Below are 27524 nucleotides of genomic sequence, written 5' to 3'. Positions count from 1 at the left end.
GGGGCACCAAGTGGGTGACCCAAGATGGCAGAGCTGAAAGTATTCTTAAAGGTTGTCTGGACCAACCTGTTCTTTAATGATCGGGAAGCAGAGGCCTACAGAGGGTATGTGATTGGCCTAGGGTGTTCTGGGGATGGCCACGTGTGTGCAGGACAATATACTTTTTTTTTTTTTTCCCAATGTGACCTGTGTGATCTGGGTAAGCCTATGAGGCCCTGTGCTCAGGAGTTTGGAATTCTTCTGTAAGGACACGTACCTGCTAGATGATTTCATTTTATTCTTGAAAAAACCTTAGGTAACATGTACAGTAGGGTTGATGATGCCCATTTTGAAGATGAAGCGATGGAGGCTTCGAGAAGTGAACGCTTGCCCAGGTAGAGGTTGGTTGAGTTGAAAATTAAACCACACTGAGAACCATGTCTTCTTTGTTTTCATATTCTCAGTCCCACAGCCGACACTGAAGAGGTGGAGTGTGGTGTGATTCAAGCTGTATTTTCACACCATAAATGTCTAGAGAGCAGAGGATGGGTGGGAAGGGGGTGAGGCAGGAGGACTGGTTGGAAGAGAATAAGTATCTGGTAACGATGGGGGTCCCAGGGATCAGAGAGACAGTGTGTTTGCAAAATAGATGTCTTCAAGTTCCCACAACACGTCACGCAGTATCTAGAGTGCATTTAACTGAGTTGAAGGATTATGGTCTCCTTTTTCCAAGTCTCTTGTCTGCGTGGAACTTCAAATCCTCATCGGGATAGTTTGTAATACTATTCTCCTAGTGATTGCTAGGGTTCAAATGAGATATGAGTGCTTACAAAAGACACTTAACAAACTTAAAAATACAAAGAGTAATGTAACTAAAGCCCACGTACCCACTCCCTAGTTAACAAATATTAATGTTTTGCTAAACTAGCTTTGGCTTTTTTGTTTGTTTTGGAAACAACATCTTTGACAGTTATGACTCTCCATTGTACCCTTCTCCAAATCGATTCTTCTCACTTCCTGCCTAAGGCAACACTCTCTGGAATCGGATGCCTCCTTTCTGTACCTTTACTACACATGAACATATCCATCAATGGTAAATGGTGTTGTTCTGTGTTTTAAACTTGTATATACGCGGCATCACACTGTATCATTCTGCAACGTGGACAGATATTCTAATAGATAAATTTAATGCATTTACTTTTATTGTGATTCTTCAGGGACTTATTTTTTTCTTTTTTTACATGTATACATTTTCTTGATTACTCTCTTTTGTCCTTTCATTTGTCTTCTATTGCAGTAGGTGGCAAATTATGGCCTTCAGATCAAACCTGGCCTGCCACCTGTTTTTGTAAATAAAACTTTATTGGAACATAGTTATGCTCATTGACTTACATATGGTCCATGGCTGCTTTTGCATTACAATGGCAGAGTCGAATAGTTTTGACAGGAACCGTACAAAGCTGAAAATACTTACTCTCTGGCCCTTTCTAGAAAGAATGCTTAGCCCTGTCTGTAGGGTTGATTTTATTTTTTGTAGCTACACGTTTGGAAGAAATGCATTCTACATTTATATTTTTAGCGGTTGTCCTCAAACTTGAAGGTGAATATTTAGCAAAATCTGCAGGTCTCTGTATCCTCTGCCCTAACTACTCAGTGACCTTAGAACACTTTAAATTCTGAACTCTTCCCTCCTTTAAAGGATATTAGTGTTGTTTAATATTTTAGTTCTACCCTACTTTCACTCTTCCTTTAGTCATTCTCACTTCCTTTCAGTTGATATTTATTTGGATTTCCAACTATTTACTAATTTGTAGACTCACACTGCTTTGTGCACTCCCTTCCTTTCTGACTTTGCTTTCTTGTTGTAGCACTTTTCTTAATTAAGAGTCTGTGGGTGATGTGTTTGTCCTTTTCCTTGTGTATCTGAATACGTCCTTCACAGCTCTCACTTGAGCGGTGGGCTTATTGTTTTCTGTAAGTCTTCATAAGATTGTATCATTGTCTTCCGGACTTGAAAAGGAATAGCAGGGGGTCTGCTATCATTCAACTATCCTTGAATCCTTCCTTTCTTTTCTCTCCCGTCATTTTTAAGCTTTCCTCCTTCGTCTTTGATGTTTGCTAGGTCCACTACACTTTACTTCTATTGTTTTGAGTCAATATGAGGACTCATGTTTTTTTAATTCTGCAAAATTCTCAGCTGTCAGCTCTCTAAACATTGTCTCTTTCCCACATTCTTTTTTTAAAAAATATTTTATTTTATTTATTTTTAGAGAGAGAGTGCAAGCAGGGAGAGGAAAAGAAAGGGTGGGAGAGAGAGGGGAAAGAATCTCAAGCAGACTTTGCATCCAGCGCAGAGCCCAATGTGGGGCTTGATCTCCAGAGCCCAAGACCGTGAGCTGAGCCAAAACCAAGAGCTGGGGTGCTTAACGGACTGAGCCACCCAGGAGCCCCTCCTACATTCTTTATTGTTTTCCTTTCCACCACTTGCATTAGACATTTCAGGTAAAACTGTATGAAATACAACCATTTTCGACCTACAAAGAGAGTTCAACTTAATATATTGGAGCTACTCTTTTTTTCTTTTTTTAAAAGTATGAAACACTTTGTGAATTTGCATGTCGTCCTTGTGTAGGGGCCATGCTCATCTTCTCTGTATCATTCCAATTTTAGTCTGTGTGCTGCCAGAGTGAGCACAGGAGCTCTCTTTCTGTTATGCAGATCTTAAATTACTCTTTCATATTATCCACTTAAGTTATTTATTTTTCTGCATTCTGTGTGATTTCCAAATATCTGTTTTAGAGTTCAGTATTTTTGCTTCAAGGTATCTATTCTTCTACTTAACCTATTTAACTTTTCTACCTTAATGGTTGTATTTTTCATTTTTAGAATCTCCATTTAGTTCTTTTCAGTTGTGCCTTTGCTTTGACATTCAATCTTGTTTTTGTGTGTATTTTTTCCTATTTCTCTTTGAAGATTTTACATAAGCTTAAAGTTTCTTTTAATTTTTTTCTTTTATTTCTAGTTCTTAAGGTGAATTTCTCTCATTTGCTATGTCTTTTGATTGTTACTACACCTCAGCGTGGTTTTTTTTTGCTCCTGTGGCTTGTAATTTTTTATTGTGAGCTCATCTTGAATGGGGGAGGCTTTCATATGAGCCTTGCTCTCTTGGGTTTTGGAGGGTTCCCTTCTGAGTAGCTTCACATAGGAAGCTCCTTAGGATCCTGTGAGTTTTATTGGTTCCGGACAAATTTTATAACATTTCAGCTTGGAGTTTCCTGGGCATGCCGTGCTTCTTGGTTCCTGTATTACAAGGGGACTCAGAGGCACTCTGCCTCACTTAAGCCTGAAGTCTTGCTCTTCCCCTAGACTTCAGCTCCTATAACCAGTTCCAATATCTTGTGAGATTTTTGTCTTCAGCTTTTATCAACTACTCTAGTTTGGGTTTTATCTTCATTTTGAGCTCCTGGAGATTTTCCTTTCCCTACTTTTGAAATTGACTTTGTATTTAAATAGTTTATTGTTAACATTGTATCCAACATTTTTATTTGTTGAGACTGGGGGTGGGTGGGGGGGCTAGTCTTTCAGTGTCTGCTCAGTCTACCATCCTGACTGGACGTCTGAGGCTCATGAGTTGTTATTATTCTGGATATATATTTTTTAAAGATTTTATTTATTTACGTGACAGAGAGACAGCCAGCGAGAGAGGGAACACAGCAGAGGGAGTTGGAGAGGAAGAAGCAGGCTCACAGCGGAGGAGCCCGATGTGGGACTCGATCCCGGAACGCCGGGATCACGCCCTGAGCCGAAGGCAGACGCTTTAACGACTGCGCTACCCAGGCGCCCCTATTCTGGATGTTTTTATTATCATGAAAGAAATGTCTAAGTCTCTGTAAATAAGGTATGAGGTACCCAATTTCCATTCCTAAAGGAGGAATTTTAAAAATACCTTGCATGTAGTGAACTTATTTTCAGTCTCTGCCTTCCCAACTCCCTCACAGAAATGGTATCAATCAAGGTCACCCATGTGGTCTTCATCTGGCCAAATCCAATAGGCTGTTCTCTGTCCTCTTCTTGCTCATTGGCTCAGCTGGCCTTTCCCTTCTTCACCAAATTCTCTGCAATGCTTCCAGGTCACCGCACCCTCCTGGTTTCTTCCCATCCCACTGGCCACCATTCCCACACTCCTTTATCCAGCTTCTAACGGTTGAGCTTCTTTTCTCCAGCTGCCATCTAATTTCATGGCCAAGCCGTATTCCCAGATTACTACACTTCTCTCCATCTCCATTGTGGCCGTGATAGTCCATTATCTTTGGCTAGACTGAGAAAGTGTCTTTATTGGTCTTCTTCTTTTCCTGTGTATCTTACTGTGATTCTGTCCCCATATAGCAGAGTCAGGATGCAATTTCACTGCTTAAAACCCACAGATGGCTTCCCATTGAACTTAGAATAAAGCCCAATACAACCTCTTGTGACGTTCAAGGCATCCCCTGATCTGGCTGTTGTGTTCCCTTGTAGGCTCTCCTCCTCTCCTCCTCGCTAGCGCACATGTTCTAGCCTGGCCATCTCATTCTGCCCCAGGGCCTTTGCACATGCTGATCCTTTCGTCTGGAATACTTTGCCCCAGCCACCTTTCCACGGATGTCTCTTTCATACCACTCAGCCTCAGTTCAAGTGCCACCTCCTCAAAGAGGCCCTCACTGGTTACCCTTGCTGAAGCAGCCCAGCCTGTCCCCCTGTCCCTCTCTACGGCATCACCCTCTGCTCTTTAAGCCTTCATCATCGCATTTGATCTCATTTATGTCTTTACTCATTCATGGTCTCACCCCAGCAAGAATGTGAGCTATACCAGGGTAGGATCTGGGTCTGCCTTGTTCACTGTTGATTTTCCAATATAGAAAATAATGCCTGGCACTTAGTAGGTACTCAACAATCATTTTTTTGAAGGAATGGGTGAATCTACTTTGTGCTTTACATGCATCATCTCTTTCAAGGTTTTCAACAACCCTAAGGTAGAAGTTACTATGCCCATTATAGAGATGAGGAGAGAGGATCCGCCGAGACGCCTGAGATTCTCGGAGTCCTAAAACTAGGAAGAAACTGAGCTAGGCATTAAGTTTTCCTGGCTAGATCCAAAGTCCATGCTCATTCCCTTGTATCAAGTTGCCTCTTGTGGGCAGATTTGGGATTTGGGTGCAGAGGTCAAAACACAAACAGTTGTTGAGTCAGGATGTCCCTTTTGTTTGAGAACAAAACCTTTTATTTAAGCCAACGAAGAGCATCCAAGTCCGCGAAGTCCCAGCACCGGATGGCATGCTTCCTTGAAAATGCCCACACAATGGTCGGCATTATGCAGAGGCATTTTTTAAATCAACTCTGTTTTGGAGTCTTTCGAACCATAAAAAGACCAGTGTGAAACCACAAAACTTCTATGTTTCTTGCACTCTTAAAACTAAAGAAGGAAAAAAAAAAAAACCAGGGGGGAGGCGGGATTATTTGAACCATATTTTGCAAACGCTAGCTTCTCTCCCAGTCTGAGGCAGCTGGTGCCAAGTTGCAACTCGCCGCACATTTTTATGGGTCGAGTTATTAACCTTTGCGAGCAGCTGCCTACAGTGGAATTATTGACAAGGCCCAGGTCTCTGGGCAAAAGTAGGCATTACTGCAATGCCCACCAAATGCACAGCTTTCCACCCTGGCTCCAGAGATTTAAAAGGTCCTTTGGCCACACATGTTTACTGGCACCACGAAGAATTCCCTTTTTCTTTCATTCACCGAAGACTTGGATGTTCTGGGAGTTGGCACTAGCAATGTGTTGGGCTGCAGGGTAGGCCCAGACAAGAGGAGCGTGTGTCTTGAGGCCTATGTTACCCGGAAATAGTGTGGAGTCAGGCAAAGGGCTGTCCAGTCCGATGGACTAGAATTTGAATTCCGGCTGCCCTTGATGGACACTCGGTCTGGGTGACCGTGGGCCAGTGACTTGATCTGGCCCAGTCCCAGTTTCCTCATCTGTATAATGGGGCTCCATGCCTTGTAGGTTGGGCATCAGGATTCAAAGAGGCATTGCATGGAGAGAACGTAGCCTGATGGTTAAAAGCATGGACTCTGGAGTCTGTGAGAACTCTGAACCCGGCTTCAGCTCCTACCAGCTGCCTGATCTTAGATCAGCTTCGACTAAATGGCTCTTAGACTCAGTTTCACCATCTCACTGGGTTATGCAGAGGTTTAAGTGAGAGAATGAGTGTGAAGTTCTTGGCACAGAGCCTGGTTCATCCTTCTCAATAAATGAATCTTATTTTTGTCTTCTCCCTAATAACCAGTTCCTAGGATAGTGAATCATATGACCATGTCCGAAATGAGAATCATCGATATTATAAATGTGTTCGTAGGCTCTTTGGCTAACTTAAAAAAGTAGTTTAGGTTGCTAATCATGATGAGGTTTCGTGTGTGTGTTTCACTTAAACTTAGAAAAATTGGGAAAAAGAAGAAAATCCTTTGTTCAGTGGAGAACATGTTTCAAAGAAAAAGTCATCAGCCAAGAATATTCAGAACCTTTTGTTATGTTTCGAAGAGATGATTATTTTGTAGGCTCTGAGGCACTTAAACTCTGTCCAGAAATTCCTTTGGTAAATAATAATAATAGAAAATATCCTTTGGAAATAATAGAGGGGATTTAGCAAATGCCTTTCTTTCACAGATCTCAAAGGCTTTCACGTAATTTTAGGGCTTTAGCGATTTTCTTAAAAGGGTTCGACTTTCTTTCCTTTATCAGCCAGTGGTATGTTTACAGGAACTGTAGAAATTTAGAGTTGGAAGAGGTCCTAAGGGTGAATTTGTCCAGCCTGTCTGCTATACGCATAGGAGAAACTGAGGCGCAGAGAAGCAAGGATCAGCTGGCGGGACCTGAGGTGGGACTCCTGTAACCGGCTCAGTGCCCTTCCTGACTGCAGGCTTCCTGGTGCCTTCGGCTTCCACATTCTCAAAAAGGCATCTAAAGGCCGACGTCATATTGACATTGGCACGTGTTTGCTCATTTCACCTTTGGGCTTTTGCCCTCGGATGCTTGACCGGGGGGGGGGGGGGGGGCGGGCGAGCAGCGAGGGCATGGGCTTCCCCCTGGAGCTCCCGTCCTGGGGTGCGAGTGCCCAGGCAGGCAGGGGACCATCCCTGACTTTGGAGTCAGGTTGGCAGCTCACATGCTGGCTGTGACCTTGGGTGATTCACCTATGCGCCTGGACCTCTTGGCCTTGCCTTTAAGAGGCCGTAGTGAAGTGACTTGGGTGGGTTTTTGGGTTAAGAGTTTAGAGCCTGTGTGCCCTGTTCATCCATCCCTAGAAGGCGGACTGTCATGATCCGCACACGGGTCAGATATGTCTCCCCAATTCAAGATCCGTCATTTCACATTTTTTTTTTTAAAGATTTTTTAATTTATTTATTCGACAGAGATAGAGACAGCCAGCGAGAGAGGGAACACAAGCAGGGGGAGTGGGAGAGGAAGAAGCAGGCTCATAGCAGAGGAGCCTGATGTGGGGCTCGATCCCAGAACGCCGGGATCACGCCCTGAGCCGAAGGCAGACGCTTAACCGCTGTGCCACCCAGGCGCCCCTCACATTGTTTTTTGACTCATTTCTTCATGGACTCTTCATTCTGTCATCGAACAGACATTCTAAGCCCAGAGACATGCTAGGTGTTCGTCACACGTCCTGCATGGTGGTCAAAATGAAACATGGGTCCTGCCATTAGGGACCCTTCTCAGGACAACCAGAGCCAGCGAATCAGTAGCAGCCCCGCAGGGCTGAGTGTCTGTGAGGGTGAGGCAGGTGGGCTGCGGCGACGACAGCCCCACGCGCCGTGGCTTCAGAACCACAGAGCTGCGCTCTGGCTCCTGCTCTGTGTCTGACACCGGTCAGCGGGAGGGCTCCGTCTGTCACAGCTGCTCACAGGTGCGGGCCGATGGCGGACTGCCCCGACACGGGCCTCCGTGATCACGAAAGCAGCACGAGCGGGAGACTGGGGGTCACCCTGAGACTCTCAGAGCTTGACCAGAAATGACACGCGTTGTCTCTACTCATATTTCATCGGCCAGAGCCAGTCCTATGGCCACACCTGACTTCGAAGGAGGTGAGGAGCCGCATTCTATCAGCGCCTGGAAAGAGAATGGGCATTGCTGGGCGCCTCAGTTTGCCCACCTGTAAAAGCAGGAGGCAGTACCGGCGGGCACCGTGCATCCCGAAGCAGCACGCGGTCCCGTCTCCCGTGTGACGGGAGCAGGATCACTCACGTTCACCTTCTGAGAGTTGGCGGGGAAGTGGGTGTAGCCAGTGCTTAGAACTAATTTAGATTTCTGATTTCCAGAGAGATGCCTTTATTTTGGGCCTCCTTTCCCTTCTGCTCTTAAATTCTGGCAGAAGTATTTTCAAGGTTATGGTTATTACATCAATTATTTTTCTAATTTCTTTTTTGAGTGAAATCCATTTTTGCAGAGTGAAGAAGGAGTGGTGTGAAAGGGGTTTAATAAGGGGAGGGAAACCATAATTTTGGCAGGAGAATCGTGACACTTTCAAAGTGAGTAATTATGGATGGGGTGAGTTTGAAACCCACTTTCACAGCAAATTCCCCTGGTGTTTCCAATTGGTTTTGTTGGTTAGCCTTAAAGCTTGCCTTGGCTTTTTCCACTGCTGGTGGAAATCCTCGCCCCACGGCAGTCGGCCCCTCTGGCGGCAGCCGCATTTCCAGCGCTGGTGAACGCACGGGAGTCGTCTTGAAATATGAACTTGGAGATCGGTTTCTGTGCGAATCTCAGGCCACTATCTGCGGGGCTGCCAGGGACCTCCTTGAAGGCCTTATGGCCGAGCTTAATTCCAAATGACAGAAACGTATCTTAGTTTAAGGGGGCCCCCTTGGTCTGGGGTCAAGTCCACCTTCTAAGGGGGGCATGTGTATGTGTAGGTCACCTGTGATCATCGCCTGTCCACCTCTCGACTCCACATGGTCCCTGGCACGTCTCTTGCCGTCCCATGGTGGTCCTCTCCTAGCTGCTTGCGGACGGCAGGGAGGCCCGGGAACCTCTTCCCAGGCCCCCGAGAGCTCTTTGTGGCCACATCCCTGCTCCTGGGCACACTGCTGGTGGGGACAATGCCATGGGCTCGCCATCTCCCATGCTCTCTTGGAAGCAAGGCCAAGCTCCACTCCGCCCTCAGATTGGCCGAACTCCACCTCCACGTCTCAGCCCGGACTCGGCTCTCTCCTCCATCAAAAATGCCAGCACCCAACTCTCTGGCTTCATGTCTGGCTCGAGCAGTTTTCTCCTGGGATTGATTGACCTTCATTCTCTGACGATGAGGACCTCGGGCACAGCGGAAGGCCAGGCAGCCCCGGGCTGCGTTAGAATCACCCCTCAGACTTGGGAGCTGGAGCTGGAAACACTTGGGTGGTCGTCCTCCCACACGGCGGAGGTCTGGCTCTGACGGGGCCTCCCTCCTCAGTCTGGGGGCCACAGGCTGCCTCCATTGGTTGCCCCTGATCTTCAAGGCTGAGCTCAGAGGCCACCCCTCCCTGGAGCTTTCGCTGGCATCTCTGCCCCACGATGCTTCGGCATTCCCACATTGGAGCTTCTCATTATGTTTGAGTCTGGGTGTCGAGCCAGAGCAGTGCCATCTTCTTCTGTCCATCAGGGTTGGGTCGGAAGAGCAGAACCACCAGCAAGAGCGGGGTCTGCCGTAGGGAGGTGGCTTCACCCCACCGTGGAAGCTGTGCACGCAGTCCCTGTGCATCTGTTGGCTTTCCTTCCGACGCTGGAGCTCCCAGTCTGCAGAGCAGAGGGTCGGGAAGGGAAGCAGGACGTGAAGTGGGAAATGGGGATGTCAAGAGTCAGGTGGAATCACAAACCGTGCTGCAGTGTGCGAGGATGGACGGGAAGCTGCACCGGCTTTTGCTGCCTCCCCAGTGCTGATCATGTCCTCCAGGCTGTCCTGCCTGAAGGCGCTGGAGCCCTGCACCGAGAAGTGAAACACACGGCGGCCCAGGGCTGGAGAACTGAAGGAGAGTGTGGGTGATGACGGGGCAGTTGCAGCCTCGCCTCATGCTGAGGAAAGCCGGCAGATGGGCATCGGCTGTGAGCTACAGAAGTGCTCACCAGAGGTGTGAGCTTGAAGCACAAGAGTGGTACCACTTCACCCCACCGTCCAAGCACCCTGTGAGGATGTGTCTGGGGCCCCTCTGAACTGGAAGTTTGCAGGGAGTGAAATCCGGGAGGCCTAGCCCTGCCTGGCCAATCCCATGCATCACAAAATCACCCCACTCGTCCAGTAAACTTGAACACTCAGAAGAGGGATTGTATCTAGTTCAACAAATTTCATTCACTGGGCAAGTTTTTTGTTGGGGAACTACTATGTGTGCCAGGGCCAGTGCTGGGGGCTGATAACACAGAGATGGTTGGAACTCAGTCTCTGCCCTAAGCACCTGCATGGTGAGAGGGACAAACTCAGCACCAGGCAGAGGTTACCCTGGAGATTATATGGGGCCATGGTCCCACCAAGGGGGCAAAGAGCCAGCCTGGGGAGCAGTGGGAGAGCAGCAGAGGCTTCCTGGAGGAGGCGCTGCCTGAAGGACGGAGGGGTCAGCCGGGCAGAGGAAGAGGGAGGTTCCAGAGATAAATATGCAAAGGCCCTGAGGTATAAGGCAGCGTACACATTGCTGAAGCGTGAGCCACGCAGTCCTGCCAGAGCACGGAGGGGTGAAGCTCTGGACGAGTGAGATGGGGGAGGGAAGGCCTGGGTGAGCCGATGTTGGAAGGGTCCTAGGTTCTCGGCTAAGAAACTGGGCTGAAGGGGTACGGGTGCCACACGGGCTTTAGGAGATGTTCTGACTTGGATGGGAGGGGAGAGACTGCAGGCAGGCAGTCAGTTCTGGATCCCGGTGAGCGATGACAGAGACCTCGAAGGACATAGGGAAGTGTAACGGGACCGAATTGTGTCACCTTCCTTCCAGTGTGGGTGGAAATGAAAACAAACGCATGGTGACCAACACCCCAGTCTCGGTGCAAGAAGGTCAGTTTAGACAAAGAGTAGATTTTATTTTTCACACTCTGAGCTCCCAAGCCAGGGGGCCTTCCGACACTGAGTTGGTTGGGACTGGAACAAGAGCTCGGCATTTTCTGCGCCTGCCTGCGGGGGGGGGGGGGGGGGGGAGGGGTCCCCAGACACCCTGCGGGCACTCCTTCTCCGTGGCCCCGGGAAGGAGGACGGAGCTCGGGGAGGGCTGACGAGTCCTCGCAGGGGGAGCAGAACTCCACAGGCCAAGTTGGCTATGTCCCCTGTCCCCGACCATGCGTGGCCACATTCCACAGGCTTGCGTCCTGGCGCGGGAGCTCCAGCCACGGGTGAGGGGGGCGGCAGAAGAGAAACCCTGCCAGCGCTGTCCTTTCACATAATGTGTTGCAGCCGTAATAGAATTCTCCTTAAATTTCAAACAGAAATGTTCATCTGCAGTGTTTTGGAAAGGGTATTATTACGGACCTTCTAATTCCCGCTGCCGCAAAGTACGCATTAATAACCAGGGGAAGTGTGGGGAAGGTGCTCCAGCCAACGGCGCTTGACATTTACTGGATGGATTAAAGTTTACAGAGAAACGGGTCTTTAACTAGTAATATTAGTGGGCTTTGTTCTTGGCTTTTCTTTCCCAGTGCCTTCGTTTTGGCCTCGTTTCTCTCTCTCTCCCTTCCTCTCCTCCCCCTTGACAGCTGAGCCTGTGCATGATGTCCCGTGTCCCCCTGTCCCTGTCCCGTGTCCCCATGGCCCTGGCCCTGGCCTTATCCCCCTGTCCCTTTCCTGGTCCTACACCAGCCCAGCTCACGCTTGCCTCTCTGGCAGCCGGGGGGCCAGAGGGCCGGGGAGGAGCTCCAGGATCAGCTCCGGGGATCCAGGGGGGACCGGGAGGTGAGTGACTGGTAACCCAGAGCCCCCTCTGCCCAGCCTGCAGCCCTGCTTCTCCGTGGACTGGCTGCCCTCCTCACCTCCTGAGCGCACACGGCTGCCTCTCCGAGGGACCTGCCCTGTTACCTGTCTTGCAGAATCGGGAACTAATTATGTGATATAGAGCCCGTGATGTAAAAAGCAACTTCCATAGGTGGGGACAGTGACAGGGGATCTATAAATGCAGAGTCCTTCCTGTTGTCTCTTCTTCTGGGTCAGGGCTTGGGAGCTGGCCCAGGGGCAGAGCCCTAGACAGGGACTATGGGATGCGCATCTGAGCTCCGCCCTGTAACTCACGTACCCGCATCTGTGAAATGAGCTGGGTTCGGGACACATTCTGCAAGTCCCCTCTGGGTCTCCGTTGGAGGGTCCTGTGTGGGCAGGGATGGAGGGAAGATGGGGGGAGGAAGAGGCAGAGGCCATCAGGGCAACAGTGGGCATTCCAGGAGCTAACGGCATTATTTTGCATCCACCCCTCTTGTGGCCTTTGCCCAGCCCCTCCCGTTCCACCCCACAAACCTTTTAAGGGTGGGTGGGGCTCGTGGTGCCAGCCCTATCATACCAGGCCTTCGGAGAGGGCAAAGCCCCTCCAGATCTCACATTGGAACCATAGATGAGCCGAGGAGGGCGGAAGTGGTGGGGAGGTGGGCAAACACTGAGTCCGGCTGTGAAGGCCAACAGCTTCAAATGAGGGCAGGGCGTGAGTAGAGGGACCGGGGAGGGCAAGATAGACAGACATGGGTGCTGTGTGCCCATGACGGCCTCTTTTCTCTGGGCCAGGCTCTCACTTGTGGAGGACGAGAAGAGGTGACTGTCCCCTCTGGACTGGGCTGCTAAGAGCAGCGGTGTCCTCTCTTCATGCTCTGGCCCCTCATTCACTGGGGACAGACACAGACCCTAGTGGATACTCTGAGGCCTAAGGAGGTGGTTCACTTGTTGGAAGGAAACTGAGTCCCCAGAAAGCTGCCTGGAGCCAGGCCAGTCCCCCACTAACCTCCCTTCTTCTGCGGTGAACCAGGAGGTGAGTCAGAAATAAACCTTGGTTGTGTTAAACCACTTAGGTCTTCAGGTTGTCTGTTACGGCGGCTAGCACAACTCCACACAGGGAGAGGGAAGGGCCGGGGGTGGAAGCTGGCAGGGATTCATTCTTAAGTCTGTTTCTGTATCAAATAGAATTTTCTTTCGATTACAAGGGGCAGCAACCCTATTCCAAATGGCTTATGGAGAAAATGGTATTTATTAAAGTGTGGGGGATAAAGCAAGCCTCAGGTATGGCTAGACCTAGGTGCTCAGACATAGTGGCAAGCTCTCTTTCTCTTTCCTGTTTTTCTTTTCTTTCTTTTTTTTTTTTTAAAGATTTTATTTATTTATTTGACAGAGATAGAGACAGCCAGCGAGAAAGGGAACACAAGCAGGGGGAGCGGGAGAGGAAGAAGCAGGCTCATAGCGGAGGAGCCTGATGTGGGGCTCGATCCCATAACGCCAGGATCATGCCCTGAGCCTAAGGCAGACGCTTAACCACTGTGCCACCCAGGCGCCCCTCTTTCCTGTTTTTCTTTATGTTGACTTCATGTTCTCTAAGGTGGCCAAGATGGCCAGTACCAGCTCCAAACTTAGCATCTCCTTTATCTTTGGGGAAGGAGATGGGGTTTACCTCAATCTTTTTAGAATAAGGCCTGGAGTCCACTCTGATTGACCCATTTGGGTCACACATATATCCTGTGGTTGGTGGAGGGGTTCCAGTGTTCTGACTGGCCAGGCTGCGTCATGTGTCCATCCTTGGAGTTGGGGGTGGACAGTTCTTAGGCAAAGCCTGTAACTGGGAGCTGGATAAGGAGAAAGGCAGGTGGTCAGAGGAAGACACAGGTACACCCCTGGCGATGTCTGTGTACCCCCAGCATGGTCTGCCTCTGCGGCGATGGCAGGAAGCTGGTCAGGAGGGTCATGACCCGCGGCCAGGCCTCCTCACCTGCCTGTCCCTGTCCCTGGGCATGGTTTGGGGCAGGGCAGGATAGAACAGCGCTGGAAAGAGTCGCTTGCGTCCTTTCCAACTGCCTCACTGAAGGCCGTCTCCCAGAGGGGAGTGTGTGTCCTCCTTTACCCGGAATGTTTTTGTGTCCCACAGAGAGAGCGCTATGGGGTGTCAGGGCCAGATTCCTGCCCTCAGTCTCCCTCCGCTTCTGCAGGGTGTGTGTCCCTGGGCCAGTCACTTCCCTCACTCTCCCTGAGGTCCGAGCTTGAGCCTGGCTGGCATGGCGTCTGCACGTGCAAGGGGCTCTGCCCTGTAGAGATGCTGACTCCCGCGGCATCACAATGACCTGTCATCCTGTCAGCCTGAAAGCCACCAATCAGGGAGCCTAGACAACTTTCATTTTTTTAAAAGCTTTTATTTATTTATTTGACACAGAGAGAGAGAGCATACAAGGAGGGGGAGTGGCAGACAGAGAACAGGGAACCCAATGGGGGACTCGATCCCAGGACCCTGAGATCATGTCCTGAGCCAAAGGCAGATGCTTCACCGACTGAGCCACCCAGGCGCCCCTGTTGGTTTATGTTCAACCACCTTTTTTTTTTTTAAGATTTTATTTATTTATTTGACAGACATAGAGACAGCCAGCGAGAGAGGGAACACAAGCAGGGGCAGTGGGAGAGGAAGAAGCAGGCTCCTAGCGGAGAAGCCTGATGTGGGGCTCGATCCCATAACACCGGGATCACGCCCTGAGCCAAAGGCAGACGCTTAACCGCTGTGCCACCCAGGCGCCCCTCAACCAACTTTTTTTTATTGTGGTAAAATACACGTGACATAGAAACGATCGCCTTCGCCATTTTCAAACGTACAGCCGAGTGGCACTAAGGACGTTCACACTGTCGTACACCCTTCACCCCCGTCCATCCCCTGAATACCTTTCATCCTGCAAAACCAAACTTCGTCCTGCTAAACACTAACTCTCCATGCCCCCTCCCCCAGCTCCTGGCAACCCCCATTCCTTCTGTCTCTATGATTTTGACTGAGTGGGATCACTCAGTATTTGTTGTTTTGCGTCTGGCTTATGTTACTCAGCACAGTGTCCTCAAGGTCCATCCACGTTGGAGAAGGTGTCAAATTCTCCTTCCTTTTTAAGGCTGAATAATATTCCATCGTCTGTATGGACCGCGTGCGGCTGATCCATTCATCCACGGATGGACACTGGGGTTGCTTCCGCCCTTTGGCTCTTGGGAATAATGCTGCTATGAACCTGGGTGTACAATTTTTTATTCAAGACCCTGCTCTCAATTCTTCCGAGTGTATACCCAGGAGTGGACTTCTAGATCACACGATAATTCTACTTTTAATTTTTTAAGGAACCGCCATATGGTGGGAAGCCCCTGGTCCCATTAGCAAGGGTTTATAAATCAGAGGAGGAAAAAAAACCCAACCAGATAAAGGAGAAGAAGAAAAAGCTCTACCCTTGGGGGCTGAAATGGCACCCTGGCGGGAGAAAGAATTTATTTTGACTAGCAGACCAGGCGAGCATAATCCAGGTGCCGGGCAGGAGGCGGAGGGGGGCGGCCAGGAGGAACGCCGAGCCTCGCGGCCGGATGCCTAGCCGGCTAGCAGCAACGGGCAGCGGCTTTATGCTGATGGCAAATTGTCACTTCGGCAGAATTCAGGAGCACTACTTATATCATTAGGAGGCAATCTATAATTAACTCACTCAAGGATGTGTGAAGGGTAGGATTCTTCCAGGGACAGCTAGAGCGATCCCACCTGCACCTTCCCGGAGGAGGTGGGGACCTCACTTCAGCCAGCAGCTGACACAGTGAGTGGCATTGTATTGTTCAATGCCCCCTCCACCAGGAAGCCTCTGGACTCCCCACTGGAAGTGAGGCTGTCTGAGAGACAGAGACCGGCCCGGCCTGTGTGCACAGACCCAGGGGAGGGCCGATGCAGAAGTGGGGGGGGGGCAAGGGGACTCTGGCCTCCTCGGCAGCCTCACTTGTATTCCTGGCCATGGGGGCCTTGAACGCCAGGGTCAGGGCCCAGAAAGAGTGGCCCAAACTCCTGGAGGGGTTAAGCAACTTTTAAAATGTCGACAGGGAAGGGAAAACACTGTGGCACTTTCTGACCACGGGGCTGCCTGCAGCCCGGTTTCCCAAGCCATGGGCGGGATTGGCGTCTGCATGTCCCCTCTGGAATGTCTGGGCTGCAGCCGGGGCTTGCTCTAAATGAGAAACAGGCTGGCAGGCCACGGCCAGCTCCTCGTGCGGTCTGGGCAGGGATGCTGTGCCTGGCGGCCCTCCCACCAGCATGGGAGGCTTGGGGGGCCGGCCAGCCGGTTCAGGCCAGCGCCTGCAAGGAGGGAGGGCACCGCCCTGGAGGCACATGGAGCCGGGGCTGCTCCTGGCCCAACCCCCGTCTCGTTCTGCAACCTCGGGAACAAAGTGGTTCTCAGAGCCTCAGTCAAATATGGGAGCAATGGCACCTCCCAGGATGGCTGTGACTGTGCCTCATGGCGTAGACTTGGGGGAACATGGGTGATACTTATAGTGCCTGGAAAGATCTAAAAGGCTAGCCCAATGTTCTGATTTTACAGGTGTAGGAAGAGGTTCAGAGAAGTTCGGGAACTTACTCGGGATCACACAGCAAGGTATGGGCAAATAGAGTCTTCTATGAGCAAACGATTCCGCAGATCAGCATTTCTCTGCTGGAGTCCAGCCCATAAGAGCGTTTTCCAGTTCTTTCCCAGCCTTGCCTCTTTCCTTTTCACTAAGCCCCCTCCCCCCACCCCCAGGCAGGCAGACGGGCTTCGGTGAACGTAATCTCCCCATTTGCTCAGAGCTCCTGGTTCCCAGCATGCTTTCCTGTGCTTTTTCTAATCCTATGGGGTGAGCAGTCAGTCCTGTCCCTGGGGCCTCGCAGATCAGAGTTATCCCTGAAACTTGAGGCGGGCACTGAGCAAGCCCCCCTCCTCCCCCAAATGCTCGCCCACTTTCCCAAGTGGGGAGAAGCCTGGCAATTGGGACTCTGCCTACAGAAGGTCACTGTACTTTTACGAAAGACCCAGCATGCCACAGTAAGCCTTCTAGGTGTCTCGTTCTGCCGGAGTAAGAGCCTGAGCCCTTCAGTGACCCCGCAAAGGTCTCCCTGGGACGGAGGGAGCAGCTGGGCCTCAAACCAGGGCCACCCGGGAACAGCAGGCCTTGCTGCTTCTGCTCCATCTGGGCTACAAACGGGCGGAGAAGACGGGCAAGGCCTCACCATCTGACCCTTTTCCTGTGGGAGAAAGGGCGTGCGCTTCGGGTCTGGGCATGTCCCAGTGTGTGACCTTGGGCAAGCAACGTAGTCTCTCCAAACCAGGTTTCTCCACCTGAGGTTGGGGCTGACGAGGCAGGGACGTGAATGAAGGAGAGGAGGTGTGGGGGTCATCATAGAGAGCCCCAAGGTTCTGGTGTCTGGATGGGGTTTGTGGCCACGGGCGGGCTGGGTCTATGGCAAGGAGCCCCCAGCCACCAGACTCCAAAGGATCTTGAACATCAAGAAAGAGGTCGATTTTATCCTCTTCACAGCAGCAGACTGAGGCTTAGTTAAGTTGGAGGGGACTGTCTCTTGGTGCCTTGGCAAGGACACCCTGTTTGTCGGATTGGACGAGGGCGGCCTGGAGAGACCAGGGCAGGAGCAGGAGGAGCAATGGGGGGCAAGGGGCTAAGGAATGCAGGGGGCTCAGGCAAGAGGGACCCCTGTCCTCCACTCGGTTCCCCTCCCTTCCCTTTCTGTATGTGGTTGACAACTTCTATTTCCTGTCCTTGCTGGAAGTTTTGGTTTTAGTTCCATAAAAGCAATGGAACTGGAGCTTTTTTTTTTTTTTTTTTTTGTGATTAAGGTAAAGAAGGAAGCCTCCTCAAGGTTAGTGCAAGGTCAGAGCAAGTGCCCTCCCGACCTTGCTGCCCACTTCCTGTTTCGTGTTCACTGGGAAGCCCTGAGCCCCAACTCCTGAGAAGGGTCCCCTGGCCCCTGCATGAACAGAGGCCCTATCAGAGGCACCCCGGACTGGAGCCCCCTCACCGCCGCACAAACCACCCAGCACCGTAGCTCAGAGGGTTCACCAGCACCCCGAGCCCCACATGGGCTCCTAGCCGCTGGCTGCACCCCATCCCTTCCCAGTCCTGTGCGGACCCCAATCCCACTGACACACAGTGTTGTACAATCCCCCGCAAAGATGCAGGGCCCCTGGGAGTGGCGGTGGTAGGGGTGCGTCAAGCCATTGGGGTGAGAAATCACAGACCCAGGAGAGCAGGCTGGGATTCAAATGCTCCATAGTGATGCTACCCCAGGGATGAGCTCTCCTCTAAGCCATAAAAATAGCCCAAAGCTCTCTTTCAAGTGACTATTTTTAATAACAACCTGGGACATCTCCAGAGCTCTCTCCGTGGTGCACCTGTGCTTGGTAGCGCCGTGGAAGAGAGCCTCTAGTTCCCTGTGTGGGTGACGTCTCTGAGCTGGGGGGAGGAGAGGCTCAGATCAGAGTTGTTCCTGCAATTTGGGGTGGCCCGGAAGGAACTCCATTATACGCCGCTGTCCCACCTTCCCAACCGGTGAACTGGGGCACAATACAGTTGGAGAGACAGTGAATGGCCCCTTTGTCGTGGTGCTCAAGGGTGGTCTGCAGACCCGTAGCTCGTACATGCACTTCATGCTTTTGCTCTATTTCAGTGCTGGGTTTGCATGGCTCTCCGCAGGGGTGCAGGAGCTGATGTGTGCAAGGGTGCGTGGTCTCGTGTATGCGCATGTGTGTGCGTAGGTAGGGGTGAAGGGCACCTCCTTGTTTCCCAAATGCCTTGAAAGTCACACTTGGCAAACTGGTTCAGCCAGGCTCTGGGCCTGGGCTGTGGGGCGGGGGGGGGGGGGGGTCGATGGCTCTTGCTGGGAGCGGGAGACCAGAAAGGGTTAAGGGGCTTGACAGGCTGCTGCCCCAGGGGTTAGCGCCCCTCGGTGCCCAGGGAAAGATCGATAGGCCTTTAAAGTGATTTATAAAAATGGATGGGGAAGCAACGTCCTTTCCTCAACTCCGGTGAGTCAAATCAGCATCCTTTCCTCAGTATTGATCGTCCCGCTCTGTCTAAACACACATTAGCAGGGGCAGACCATAAAAATGAATCCTCCTCTTTCATCAAATGGAAGGTCATCTTCCCAGCTTCCCCAAGGGGAGTGATGTCATGAAACGTCTTGTTCGGAGGGAGAGATTTTTATTAGATCTGATGAGGCTGTTTGCACAAAAGCTAATTAGGGTGGCCGACGGGAGAGCGGAGCTCGGGTGGGTGTGTTAGGAGGGCTCTGGTGTACCAGACACGCTGGCGAAGAGTCTCTGGGTTATGCAACTTCACATGGAAAGCCTTCATTCAGAAGCCTTACCTACCGCTGACCTAACGGACCGATTTCTGAGTTTTTAGGGAGCATGGAGCTAATGCCATACAGATGCTGGCCAAAACTCAATTAACACCGGCAATAATAATACCTTCTGTCTCTGTCTGCTCCCTCCTAGCTCTCCTTGTACCCCAGGTGGGCCCCACCTGGCAGGGGTGGGGCTGGTGTGAGCGTTCCATGATATAATGCAAGGTTCCTCACACTGTGCCCCAGACGCCACCTTTGGCCCCATGTATGCACCTCCTTTACTACTATTTATTTACTATCTTCATGTAAATCAATTCACTTCTTTCTACATAAACTCGTGTAAAATGGAAACATTAGACTATTATTACAAATAGGAAATTAGGGTCATGCCCTAGAAATGGAGGGCAGTAATCAAAACAAATACACACCTGCGTGTGACAGGACGGTCTCTGCAGAAAATCCCCAGGAATCTACAAAAAATGCCCCTAGAACGAATAAGTGAGCTCAGCAAAGTCGTAGGATACAAGATAAATATACAAAAAAACCGATTTTATTTCTATGTACTAACAATGAACACATGGAAATCAAAATTAAAAAAAAAAACAGTACCATTTATAAACACTCAAAAAATACTTGGGTGTAAATCTAAGCAAATTCTTAACAGAGCTCAGATGCTAAAAACTGCAAGATACAAATGGAAGAAATCATAGAAACTCATGTGAATGGAGAACCATGCTGTCTGTGCCGGGACACTCAGTAGGAGAAAGAGAGAGAATCTCTCCAAGTCGACGAAGAGGTTTAATAGAATTCCTATCAGAAGTCCAGCATGATTTTTGCAGATATTGGCAAAATTATTCTAAAATTCATATGGAAAGGAACTAGAACACTACCATAACTTTGAAAAAGAAGAGTGAGGTGGGAGAAGCATTTCCCAGGACAAAACTTACATCGCTACAGGAGTCAGAAGAAATGTAGATCGATAAGGTTGATGGGGACTGAGCGCAGACCACTTGCCAGTTTACGGCACAGCACTGCCTCGTCTGGGACTCGGGTGTGCGCGACACAGAGCGGGGGCACTCTCCCTGCCCTCAAGGGGCTCCAGTCTAGTGGGGAGACGAGCTGAATGCAGAAAGTGTGTGTGAGTGTGAGTGAGTGTGAGAATGTGAGCGTATGAGAGTGTGTTGGTGTGTGTGAGTGAGTGTGTGGAGGCAGCTGGGAGGAAGGGCAGCGGGGAGGCAGAGCATCGCACGGGGTCCTGTGCTGTGTTGAAAGCCGCAGATGTCTCCCGTCTTCTTTCCCTCTTTCTTTCTCCGTGTCTGTCTTGCCGTCTTGCTGATCATCGGCTAGCTTTGCGATACGGCCCTGAGGAGGGAGGGCTGCGTGGTGCCAAAGCTTTCATAATTTTCTGATTTTCGGCACTGGATCACTTTTAAGAATGCAGCTGGACGTGACACGTGCGGAGGACCGCGTGTTCGTGTCCCCCAGGTCCCTATGGGGAAGCTCTAATCCCGAATCCTGGGAAGTAGGGTCTTTGGGAGGTGGCTGGGGTTAGTGTCCCTATAAGAGAGACCCCGGCGCGCTTCCTCGTGCTTCCTGCCAGGTGAGGGCACAGCGAGAAGGTGTGTCTATGAATCAGGAAGCAGATTCTCACCAGAAGCTGAATCTGCCGGCACTTGACCTTGGACTTCCAGCCTCCAGAACCGTACGAAATAAAGGTTTGTTATTGGAGCCCCCTAGTCTGTGATGTTTTGAGATAGCAGCCTACACAGCACCCCGATATCTACACTAGAAGTGCAGCTGCTTGGATTGAATCCGACCCACCTCCACACACACTGCAGGTCAGCGTCTCAGGAAGCAGAGAGGAATGTGATGGGCAGGGCATTTATTAGGGGTAAATTCCTGTGGGAGGGCAGGGGGGCAGCAGGGCTGCGTAGAGGAGGAAGTCCAGCTGGGATGTAGGCTGACAGAATCTCAGCTCACCCCATGGTGAGCATAGATAGCCTGTGTTGGGTGAAATGGCCTGGTCTTCAGACTCCTGTCTGTCAATCTCTGGCTGGGGGCTGTTCTGGGGGAAGGGCATGTTCTTAGGGGAGGCTCTGAAGGGGGTGACGGTTGGGGGCTGTTGGCTGGGGCAACAAATCCTTTGTTTAAGGGAATCTGGGTGAGAGATGGCAGGACCTTGAGGAGGGAGAGAGGTGGGTGGGCTTTTAAGACCTGTTTTTGGGGTGGCACGGGCAGGACTTGCGGATGGGAGGGAGGAGTGGAGCGAGGGAGAGGCAGGGGCCAGGAAAGACTCCTGGGTTTCTGCTGTGATAATCTACAATGGAGGTGGTACCATTTTTTGAGGCTGGTTCCAAATAATCAGCCTGAAAGATGATGTTTGGGATAGAAAGTGTGCAGCCTAGTTGGTGGCTGATTGGTCATTCTTTCTGCTGTCTGTCTAGCGATTCGATTAGAATGTACCAGTGCTTTTGTGGGTGAGGCATTGTTTGGGGTTCCAGCTACACGAAAATATGAGTTTCTGTCCTTAAGAAACTGGCACTCTGGCAAGGGAGGTGGTAGCATGTTAAACACACAATCGAAGTCAGTTCAGGGAGTTCTGGGGAGTGTGGGGCAGGGGTGGGAGAGGGAAATTCCACGGAGGGTCCACTGTGGGGGGCCCTGGGCTGAAGACCCCAAATGCATAGGTGCTTCTAAGTAGGGAGGCGGTGGGGAAGGGTGTCACAGGCAGAGGGAACAGTGGGTGCCAAAGCCCAGACACCTGCACCAGCCCTGGCCGGAGTGGTTATAGCTGGGCACGCCGGACCAGTGGGGAAGAAGGAGGGTCCCGAACGGGCAAGAAGGTCAGGCTTGCGGTATTCTGCTTGCTGTCAAAGAGTGTCTTGAAGCACGGAGAGAAAACATGCCTCTCTCATGAGCTGGTAAATCAGGAAGTGCTTCCAGAATTGCTCGGGTGGGGTGGACGCGAATCCGTTTTAGGACGGCATGGCCAGTGACCAGGTCAGAGGCGCTGCCCCTGTCCAGTGTGGGACATTCCTTCACGGAGGCTCCCTGCATCCTCACAGATCACTCTACAGGGAGAGGCTGATGTGAACACGTTAATCCAGCCCCGTCTGGTTCTTTTCCACCAAAGCTTCAATATGCATCTGATCTCAGGATATTGGATTTTTCTTTGAGGAAAGAAATAAATGACTTATCTGGGGAATAAGCCCAGAGTTCCCTCCATGCATCACACATTCTCTATATTGGGCTAAAATAAGGTTTGCTGATTCTCATGTAAATCTCTAAAGCCTGGGTGTCATAATATGAGTATTTTATGTGCCAGGTGAATAGGTTACAACCCCAGGAAAAAAAAGAAAAAAGGCAAGGAAGAAAGATTAGTGATTGTATCCAAAGAGAAGGAGAACAGATTCAAATACTTTAAGTGCCTATAGCTTCTTGATGCAGTGGACAAGAAATACGATTCCCTCTGAAAAGCAGTCCTTTTGGTTATACTGGAATTGATCGTGAAGTCTGGCAGGTAAGTTCTTTCTGTAGTTCTGGCTGTGCATTTCTTTCCCACCTCCTCGAAGCCTGACAAGGTGATGCTTCATAAAATCCTAGCGGTTTTTGCTTCTTTCCTGTGTGGCTTGTGCAGGACTGATGGGAGAGCAAGGTTCCCTGCCTGCTGCAAATATTCATCGTGCCACTGATCGGTTTTCACCAAATGGGTACTTCAGAGAACCTTGTTCACGTCTTGATCGGTTTGAGGAGTGACAACCAAGGACAGCCCATAAGGATCTTGTCAGCATGACTTTGCCAGGCTGGTAGGAGGGAAAAGAGGTGTCTTTTCTGATATGAAAACCCGTGGGAGCGTTTCAGGGCTTGGCAAATACAAACCAAGAATCAAGATGAGTTTTATGGGGTGATTTTCGCCTAGGTCAAGTACAGAAAATGTAAGGCAGTATATGTGTTCCCCAACTTTCTCCTGAATGCAGAAGTTTGGAGTTGGAAAGCCTTTCGACACATTTAATCAATTCCTGTTTTCCACTGATGAGAACATGGAGCCCAGAGCAGACGAAGCGGTCGACCTGCTGTCCAGAGTGAGCCGAGGGAGGAAGGCTGACCCGGTGAGCAATTGCAGCAGATTGTTTCCCACGGGTGGATGTGGCCATCTCTCCCATCCCACAAGATCTTCTGTGATGTGGCCTTTCCATCCTTCCTGGCAAGGGTGAAGTCTATTTCTTCCCTCTTGAATCTGGGATGATGCTGTGACTACTCTGACCACTTCCAGGCATAGCCTTTAATGGCTCAGAGGCTTTTGCTTCTGGCTTCTTGGAAACTTTACTCTTGGTTCACTTTCTCTGTGAGCTCAGCTGTCATAATACGAGAAGTCCACATCATCTGGAGAAGCCAGTGCAGGGGTTCCAGTTGATGGCCTCAGCTGAACTCCTAGCTGATCGCCAGCATCCACTTTTTCAGCCCTTGGAGTGCGCCATCTTGGATGTCCAGCCCAGCTGAGCTTTCAGATGACTACAGTCCCAGCCGGATGCATGAGAGCTCATGTAATCCTCCCAGTTGTGAGAATTAATGATAAATGATTGGTGTAAGCCACTATGTTGTAGGGTTGCCTGTTATGCAACAATATTTAAGTGGAACACCCCCCATAATGCTAATTGGCCAACTTAGGGTTGACCACCACTCTGCAGCTTTATCAACGACTCTCCCATTTATTGTAAAGCTTGGTGTTTTTCTCATGGAGGGTCATGACTCATTAGTGGATCATGATATCACTTAAGTGGATTGCAAAAATGTGAATCAAATAGGATAGGATTTGTTAGAGCACATTATACACAGTAAGGGAGATAATTGTTTCATGAAATTTTTGTTTCAGCTTGTGTGTGTGTGTGTGTGTGTGTTCTAGATTTTACCATATGTTTCCTATTGTGGGTCATAGTTAAAAACGTTAGGAAATGGTGATCTGATTAGACCCTCACAACAGCTTTGATAAACAAGTAGGAGAGGTTTCATTGTCTTCTTCAGCGAGGACACCAAAATGAGAAGGGAGGTTACCTGGCAGATCTGGACTTCTGCTCCCCTGTCACCGCACATCCGATGTCACGGAGCCTCCTTACCGTTCTTAAAACATTTAAAATCTCTCAGGGAAAACCTGCTTCCTGCACCTGGCGTGTGTGCGGAGACAGGGTAGTAGCAGGTGACACACCCGCATGCTTACCCTGTGCGTGTAAGCTCTCCTCGCTGTGCTGAGGACTCTACGCTATTGCCTTACCCGACATGCTATGATTACGGGGTTTTCCAGGTGAGGAAGCTGCATAATTTAGCCAATGTTATGCTTCCAGTAGGTGGCAGAGCGGGAATCCGAGCCTACGTGGGCTGGCCTCCACATGGGCCCTCTTAACCTTTACACCAACTCCGGTCCTGGTTGGGAAATCTCTAGTGTGAGGACAGCGGCAACCCTGCGTGCATTCCTGTGTTTGCTCCCATCGGGCTGTTCCCTGCTCCATCTGTTGCTTTACGGCACCAGGCCAGCCTTCTGGGGCTGGACCTTGGCTGTCCTTCCCCAGCAGCAGTAGCGTGGCAGGGCCGCGTGTCCCATGGAGACTCCGAGTGCCCACCTCCCGGGGTCTGGAGGGGGGCCAGCCTTCCCCAGTGCCTGCGAGGGAGGGTGTTGTCTTTTGAGCTGCTTCTCTTCTTGTTTATAAGATGGGGATCAACTCCATGGTCAAATAGTTGATGCTGGCCAAAGAGTTAAGAATATCTGTGTGTTTGGAGACCTGTTTCTTTCCCCCCCTTGCTTTACTTTCAGTTCCCTCCTGATGGTGTGTTTGTCGAAGGGAAGTCCTCCAGGGAGAGAAGCCTGGCTGGCAGACAACCTCCGTCCCCTATTTCCCTGCTGGAAAAGTGACAGTCTGCATTGGACTAATCCAGTGGTTCTCAACTGGGAGCGATTTCCACCCCCAGGGGACGTTTGGCAATATCCGGGGACACTTTTGGTGGTCGCAGTTTGGGGTCAGGGATGTGGCTGGCATCTAATGCACAGCACAAGGGCTGTTGCTAAACGTTCTCCTGCATACAGAACAGTCCCCACAACATAGAAGTATCGGCCCCAAATGTCAACAGTGCTGAGGTTAAGAAACCTGGTTGAATCTCTTAATGTAAAAATCCCTGCTCATTGAGGGTCTTCTGTGTGCCAGACCGTGGGGAAAGCCAGAGATGAAAACAAGACAAAATAAAACACAGTCTCTGGACCAAGATGCTTGCAATTTAGTGGGAAAGCCAAATGTGTAAATATTTTCAGAAATGATAAACCCCAGAGAGGAGATGCATATATGGTGTCCCAGCGAGTGGCTAAGTGCCAGGTACGCTACTGAAGACTTCACAGAGGAGGTGCCCTTGGAATCGGACCTGGGGTCCCCAGGGAAAGGACGAGCAACACAGACAGGAATATGAGAAAGCACTGGCTATGCTCAGGGTGACTGGGGTGGGGGGGTTCATGGAAGATGGGCGTGGAGAGCCTGGAAGAGGCCAGGGCTGCTCTGCCTGCCTCAGGGCCTTAGCACATGCTGTGCCCCCATGCCTGGAAGGCTTTATCATGTCTCATCTACTTTTCTCATCTCTTTGGTCTCCGCCTAAATGTCATTTCTTTGGAAGCCTTTCCTGACCTCCTGAGGCCCTCACAGCACTCTGTGACTAGGCTTCTTAGCACTTACTCGGTTTGTGATTTAACATGTGTTTCTGAGGATTTGGTGATTGTCTGGACACTTCTGCCTGCACCACCCATTCAAAACAGCCTCCCCTCTTCTGAAACAGACTGCACCAGTGTCTCTGGGGTCCTTCAAGCTCCCCCCATAGGGCAGCCAATCACATGCCCTCTCCTGTGTATTTGAGCATCTCATTAACCCCCATTGCCTTCAAAGTAAATCCCACACACCGAGCTCTGCATTTGGGGCCCTTTGTCCTTCGTGATCCGGCTCTGCCTCCTGCTCCAGTCCATCCCTACTTCTAACCCCTCACCCCTTGGCTTCACACAACCTTCTCCCCAGGGCCCAGAGTGGCCTTCTGCTCTCCGGCATCGGGGCGTTGCTCAGAAAACTCTGCATGTGTGAACCTGTTTCTGGTTAGATCGTAGACTTCCTTTAGTCTGCCTTGATGACTCCTCTTCCAGGAAGCTCCCCTCGTTCCCTCAGGTCTGAGCTAAGTGCCTTTCCTCTGAGTGCTCAGAGACTCTGGGATTACCATGGCTTTTGTGCATCCATTGCACTGAAATTGTCTTGAGGGAGAGGCTGGGCAGTATTTGGGGCAGCATTTTTGGCACCCCAGGTAGATGCCAACATGTTCAACTCTTCATTGAATGAGCAAGGTCGCGGATGCCAGTTTCCTCCTACTAATTCCTGGATCTGGTTGAGAATGGATCCAGCCTCCTTGGGAGACTCCTATCCAGAAAAATCCTTCCTGGTCCTGCAAGCCCACCTGTTCGGATGTCAATTTATAATAAAATCTACATTTTTCCCCCCAGCAATGCTAGAATTGAGGCCAAGTCCCTGTTTCAGCGATATAATGACACCAAATAGTAATAGCATTCAAGGGGTGCCCAGGTGGCTCAGGCAGTTAAGTGTCCGACTCTTGATTTAGGCTCAGGTCATGACCTCAGGGTCGTGAGATCAAGTTCTGCGTTGGGCTCCATGCTGAGTGAGGAGCCTTCTTAAGATTCTCTCTCTCCCTCTGCCTGTGTGCACGCTCTCTCTCTGTCTCTCTCTCAAAAAAAGAAATAGCATTCAAAAAACAAGAAATTATTATTGAAAATGACTAATGCAATTCTTGAGTGATCAAGAGATTCCATTACATGTATGCGTTAGCCTCTGAACTGAACATGGGGGGTAAAGATATTGAACGGCCCAAATTTATACTGTTTAGTACTTATAGTATAATGGTGGTTCTAATGTTTGATGTTTGCTGTGATCATGAGGGCATTGAACAGGCTCAGTTAACAGGTGTGCTTCCAGGTCTTGGAATCCCAGCAGCAGAACACATGGGCTGGCCCTGAGCCATCATCTCCATCACTCCCCTCGCATATGGCAAGGTCTTGGTAAATGTTGGCAATGCCTCCTCTGTGCCAAGTACCTTGCTAAGCCCTGGGAGAAATTAGAATATAAATTAGACCTGATCTCTGCCTTCAAGGAGCTTCCTGTCTTACAGGGAAATTAGGC

The 27524-nt window shown here is 50.4% G+C and overlaps 1 non-coding gene across 1 annotated transcript; it reads right to left on the bottom strand.

Annotated features, from left to right (window-relative positions):
• Positions 1 to 2566: 2566 nt before the first annotated feature.
• On the bottom strand, positions 2567 to 2673 carry LOC123778201 (U6 spliceosomal RNA). Its single transcript, XR_006775835.2, has one exon. It is a non-coding gene; the product is annotated as a U6 spliceosomal RNA (small nuclear RNA).
• Positions 2674 to 27524: the final 24851 nt, after the last annotated feature.

This window comes from Ursus americanus, chromosome 26 (genome assembly GCF_024610735.1).
Source record: "Ursus americanus isolate L20-20 chromosome 26, mUrsAme1.1.p, whole genome shotgun sequence".
Taxonomy (NCBI): domain Eukaryota; kingdom Metazoa; phylum Chordata; class Mammalia; order Carnivora; family Ursidae; genus Ursus; species Ursus americanus.
The sequence above is the reverse complement of the archived record's forward strand: the minus strand, read 5'-3'. Positions and strand labels throughout refer to the sequence as shown.